Source organism: Antechinus flavipes, chromosome 4 (assembly GCF_016432865.1).
Source record: "Antechinus flavipes isolate AdamAnt ecotype Samford, QLD, Australia chromosome 4, AdamAnt_v2, whole genome shotgun sequence".
Classification (NCBI taxonomy): domain Eukaryota; kingdom Metazoa; phylum Chordata; class Mammalia; order Dasyuromorphia; family Dasyuridae; genus Antechinus; species Antechinus flavipes.
In genome coordinates this window covers 144699578-144705868 of record NC_067401.1, presented here as the reverse complement: position 1 = coordinate 144705868, position 6291 = coordinate 144699578, and the positions used below count along the sequence as shown (strand labels likewise).

Genomic DNA, 6291 nt, shown 5'->3' with positions numbered 1-6291 from the left:
CCTCTAAATAGAAAAGGTAGCCAAGGGCTTGAGGTTTAGTCTCAGGTTCACTTGGGAAAGTACAGATATTTCTGTCTTGGATATTGCCTACTTAAAACACAGGCTCATTTTTTACCTCGGACCATGACAGCTTTACAGAGATGGGTAGCAACAATAACAGTAATACGAATACAGTTTCCAACTAAGCATTGTAGGTAGTAAGTGGCAAGACAACCCATAATCTTCATCTTCTAACAGCCCCCACCAAGTTCATTACATCTCCGCGTGGCTTCCATCCTCTTCCTCAATTGGTTCCCATGGCAACAGCCAAAGCTCCTTCCCCAGCTTCAACCCAGAGGCCACAACTCTGGCGCAGCTGGGATCTAAGCTAAGGCAGGGATCTAGGCTGGATCTGGGCTAGGTGATCCCCTTCCCTTCCCTTTCCTTTCCTTCCCTCTCCGCCATTATTCCCCTCCCCCTTTCTCCCGAGCATCGCGCAGCCGCACTGGAATCACTCCTAGACTCGCGACCTACAGTGCTAGCAGGCCTGCCCCAGTTCGCGGAAGGAGGGGTGGTTGCTAAGGAAACGGGAGGACGCTCGGCAGCTCTGGCTGCCGCCTCCGCCTCGGCCTCTGAGAAGGCCCAGTAGTCGCCGCCGTTTGCAAAGAGCCCTCGGGGGGGAGGAGGAGGAAAAGGAGAAAGAGGAGGAGGAGGAGGAGAAGGAGGAGGAGGAGGAGGAGGAGGAGAAGGAAAAGGAGGAGAAGGAGGAGGAGAAAGAAGAGGAGTAGGAGAGGGACTGTCCCCTCCCCCCTGCGATTGATGTGCTGTGGACCCCCACCCCCGACACGCCCGAGCCCACCCCGCCCCGCCCCCGCCCCTTAGCTCCCCGAGTGGAGAAAGCGCAGCATCGCCCAGGTAACCATCCGCCTCGGCTGGGAGGCCAGAATCGGTCTCCCGGCTTTTCGACTTGAACTGCCTCCCCCAGCCCCATGGTGACCCCGGGGCCCCGTTAAGTGGTTGGTTCACGGTTTATTTGTTTGCCAGGCGGGGCTGTGGCTGTTTTAGATTGCGTTGGGCCGTTTTCTCCTCCGCCTGGGCAAAGGACTGGAATGAAGGGGGTGGGGGATGCGCGGGAGGGTCCCTGACTCCTCTTAGCCAATCAGCTCGACTCCCTTTGGGCTTTGGAGGGGGGGCGGTCACTCCCTCTGAGGAGATCTGAGACTTCGCGTGGAATCCTGGGAAGGAGCACTAGAAGTGGGTAGGGGGTGGGGGGAATGTGTCCTAAGATTGGCTCGTGCCTGTCAACCTCTCCGTTTTCCATAAAGGGACCTTGAGGCTCAGGGTAGGGGAGGGGCTTTCCCAAAGTCGCCGGGCCGGTGCCAAGTTAGATGGAAATTGAGGATGAAGATGATGAAACAACATTCAAGATTTAAATATATGAGAGGGTGGTATATTACGCTGCGGCTGCTGTGGAATCTGGACTCTCGGGGGGGTCAGGGAAGTGGAAATGTCTCACAGAAGCTGCTAGTGTGGAACATTGGCTCCAATGACCCGTGCTTCTCTCCTCCCACCCCTCAACTTCTCTTAGGGTTCCTCAAGAGTGGTTCTTGATAAACTTGATAAATCTGCGTTGATTGAAAGGGCATGGTGTAGTGTAAAGAGAATTCGAGTGAGAACCTGGTTGAAAGCATCTCTATAAATTAATCTGTAACTTTGATGAAGCCATTGAACTTGACTGATACTCAGTTTCCTCAACTGTCAAATAAACCTGAACTGGCCTTATCAGCTCTAAATCTATGAACTAATACACATGTTCCACACTGGCAGTTTTTCACCTTCTGTAATACTTTTACCTTTTCTCTGATCCCAATGAGGATATAATATTTAATAATAATATAATAAATTAATAATAATATTAGCAAATAATAATTTGAGAAGTATGCTACCCTCTCCTATATTATGCTATTCTAGTACTCGTCCTGGTCCTTAACAGGTTAACAACCTCCATTTTACTGGCTATTTATATGTGATACTTTTAATTTCACAATAATACATACTCATTCCCACCTTCTGGATTTGTGTAAAGGCCTCTTTCTCTAGCAGTTATACAAATAAAAGGCAAATAAGAGTTAACCAGAAAATTACTACACTTGTTTGAGATTTTTGGTGTAAACTTTATAGGAGGCACTTCTAATTGGCACATTTTTTAAAAATCCAATTTTACTGGAAAAGTCCAATGACCCACTTTTTAGTGTACTTTGCCTCCCTTTCCCACTTTGTTTTCATTTCTTCAGTTTGAAGATCCTAAGCACTCAGCATTCACCAGATAAAACTATATAGAGAGAACTGTGAACTTTGTGCCCCAAATCACTAGAATATTTCCTCTGTCTGTATATGTATCATGTATATTTAAAAAACAATCAAATTTTCCTGTTACATTTATGCAACAGTAGATTAATTATGGAAAAAAAGGGAATTAAAAGTCTGATTAGTGACATTTTGAAATTGTTACTTTGATTTTGTTTCAAAGGAAAAACTGGTTTTTAAGGGACTTACACTTATACTCCATGTAGAAGTCCTATTTTATATGAGAACATAGAAAAGTAGAAGACAAAACCTTTATATTTTTAATGCCCTAATAATTTCTTCTGAGAAATGTGCTTATAGATAAAGGCAGAATATGATTAAAAGGAACACAGAGAATTGAAAGACATTTTGTTTGCCAGATTCTGTATTCTTGTTCAGAGAATAGAGAATTTAGCACTAGAGAGGCTTACATATGTCATAAAGTTCTTAGAATCGTCTTTATTGAAATTTCATAGGTGTATAGAATATTGAGGATGGGAACAGTCATATGCTCCCTCTTTCAGTTAAGGAAGAACTCCCTCTCCTTTCTCCCCTCCCCTTCCCTTTCCCTTCCTATTTAGCATGAAGTTGCTCACTTCTAACTCAGTAGTGTCATCAGAGATTAAAAACTATTGTGCCTACTGCAGTGAGGAGATTTTTTCAATTGAAAAACAGTTGAAAAGTGAGGAGTAGAAAGAATACAGAACTGCTCCTCTGAAAATATAGACCTCTTCTGCATCTTATCAACTTTATTTCCCTATCCTTCCATCTTTGCTCAGGATGACTTCAGATGGCCTTTTGGCTGAATAAGACGACAAGAGCTGAGATCAGTGAGTTTACACATTTATCTTCTAAGAATACATTTTCAAGCAGCCATTTTGGTTTATCATTCATACTGAGTAAATTATTCAAACTTTTATGTGGAATGTGGAATTCTAATGATACTACATAAACACTATAAGGAAAATTTTTTTAAGCTGTGAATTCCTAACTTCATAATACATCTGTTGTTATCTGGAATAGTTTTTAATCTTACCAAATATATGTGTATATACATACATACATATTCAAAGAGGAAGCTTTGATATAGTGAATATGGAACAGACTCTATTAGACCTGAGTTCAAATGCAGTCTCTGACACCTAGTGGTTGTATGATCCTGGGCAAATCCTCTTGGTGACTCAGGTAATTAACTCTGTAAGATTTAAAAATTGCAGAAAATGTGCCTCGGGGAGAGGAAGTTTGTCTGTGGGAGCTCAATATACTGATGAATCTACAAGACTAGTTTTTAAAAGTATGTAGAGTGTGTGTGTGTGTGTGTGTGTGTGTATGCGCACATGCATGTTTGGGTATGTGTATTTAAATAGAGAAATGAATTGTTCCTCTTAACACAGAGCAACTCTGTGACCCTGTCCCATGCCTCAGGCAGTGCTCTCAGATTGCAAAGGAGTTACAGAAAGATATCTTCAGTATATTCCACATCCAGAGCTCCCTACTGCAATGAAATGACAAGTCTGGTTAAATTTAAATATATACAGGTACATGTATGTGCATCCATAGATATAACTGTATGCATACACATTGATTAAAAAAAAAACTATCATGCTTCTAATATAGCAAAAAGTGATGGAATGAAATTGATAGGAGGAAAAAAGACTTTTGTAGGCAACTGTGTGGAACCCTTTATTTGGTAAATGATTATGAAGTCAGAGACAACCATAGATGATTTGAATAATGTGAATTCTTTCCTCATTGAAAAAAGTTATTTCGCTGCTCTTCCTTTAAAAGCCTCCTTAAGATAGCTGCAACATTAGGAAACTGATACATAGATCAAGTAGCAGATAATTTTTGTTTCTTTCATGATTAGAGGAATAGTACTCAATCAGATTTTAGATTCTAGCTCTCCTTAGTGACTATTAACACATCTTTCCTAGGAGTCCTTAACTTTTCTTCTTGATTAATTTTCAGTTATAGGGATTTTTAAGAGTAGTAACTGTCAGAATACCATTTTCTGTCTACATTTCTGCTGTATCCCAAAATACGTAGGTTTGGTCAAGGAAAAAAGGAATATGAATGCATCTTACTATATAGATTTACAACCATGTTAAGAAGAATGGAAAGAATTAAAAAAAAAAAAAAGCTTAAAATGGAGTGAAAATAAGCTGTCAGAATACCTGGGAGTCTTAATTCAAAGACTAAATACCCACACCTAAAGTTACTTATAGATTGCTATTTCAGGTGAGCATCTCAAAAGATCAACTTTCTACTCAGCAGAGGCATAGGATTAGACAGATAACAGCTAGGAACCCTGAATAAAAACTATGAATTCAGCTTTTCCTCTACGCTGCTTGGTTATAATTCTTATGAGAATTAGAATTCTTAATTATATTCTGCTTTCCACAGTAGAATAACTGTGACAACTCAATATTCAAATTAACAAAGCTGGTACCACTCAGTTTTGTTTCCATCCATGCTGGAGATAGGATTGGTTCTGTAGACCGTAACAAGCTTCCAACAGAAAAGTAAGTCAGAAGGGAAAGGAATATGGGAGCTCAGACCAATACTAGTTTATAAACAGGAATATTACAACTAAAATGAGTTCTTCACAACCATAACTCTTAAATAAGATGGAGCGATAAATTACTTCGAGGGCATTAATAACACTTTGAGAAACACTTCTTCTTCTACCTAGCTCAGTTCACAGTCTCAGTGATGCTATACCTTTCACTCCTGGTATCTGTCCCTGATGTGCTTCCTCTAATCCCAATCTATTCCTTGAGACTTTTATCATTTTAGGGATTTATGTTTTCATTAAGGTAGAAACTGAAGGTTTTCTCAAGATGGCTTCTGACTGTTCCATCTGCTCCCTTTTGCTCCATCTCCTAGAATCTGTCTTGGGTAGTTTTTTCCCTATAGACTTTTAATACAGGTAAGCTTCTCTTTCACCACTTTGCCTCATGAGAAAATCTTGGCCATTACTTGTTCTGTTCACAACCATTTTATTTGCGTTACAATTTTTTGGATTAATTTTGAATCAGTAGTCAAGCAGTTTTTCCTATTAGGAAGAAAACAAGCCTATAACACAGAGTAGGACAAGTTTTATTCCCATTTTACAGGTGAGGAAATAGGTTAATGTAGATTAAGTGATTTGCCCAAAGTTAATTACATAGGTGATCTAGGCTTTGTTTTGAACTTAGGTCTTCAGACTCCAAATCCAGTGCTCTGTGCTGTTTCTCAATTGGGATAATTTATCGTTAAATTTAATTAGTACATTAAATTGGGACTATGCAAGAGGAACTATTCTAGGTGCTGTATATGATAATATAGCCATTCTCTGACTTCAAGAAACATATAATTTATTTGGGTAGAAAAGACACATGATAATACTGTAATACACAGAATAATTGGTATAGACGTTCAAAGGAGAGAGTGATCATTATTGCTTGGGGTAGTCAAGGATGCCTTTTTGGAGGAGATAATGTTTGAACTGATCCCTAAACAATTGGTAGTATTCAGATAGTCTGAGAGGAGAAGGGAAAGCATTTTAATTTAAGAATTGGGTCTTGAATTATTATCATTCTTTATACTTTCTCATGTTTTTAGAGGGAAAAAATAAACTCTTGAGAAAATTGTTTCTGAAAGAAATCATTTCCCCATTTTATTTCCTTTTTCTCCAACCAAGAAGTCTTCCATTGTTGGGGGGGGAAGGGGCGGGAGGGGGGAGCTGGAAAAGAATGTTTATACTGTCCTTTTGCCTCACTTACATAGCATAGCATTGTCACTGTTCTTTGAACTTTACACACTGAAATGACAGCAGTTGCTGAATTTTCTGCAAATTTAACTTCAATTGAGATTTTAGCATCTTGTGTAATCAATCATGGTAAATGGGAGTACCTTATAACTAGCTTTTAAATATGAATATTTTCAGAGTAATTATATATAATGTAACATAATTTTGTATATTGT

General features: G+C 39.7%; 1 protein-coding gene across 6 annotated transcripts in view; it reads left to right on the top strand.

Annotated features, from left to right (window-relative positions):
* Nucleotides 1-728: 728 nt before the first annotated feature.
* MARCHF10 (membrane associated ring-CH-type finger 10) overlaps nucleotides 729-6291 on the top strand; it is a 196418-nt gene continuing 190855 nt past the window's right edge. For 2 of the 6 annotated variants that reach the window (XM_051994949.1, XM_051994948.1), the window contains exon 1: nucleotides 2834-3155. The gene's annotated coding sequence lies outside the window, so the exon portion shown is untranslated. The other 4 variants (XM_051994945.1, XM_051994947.1, XM_051994946.1 and 1 more) reach the window with 4 other exon arrangements.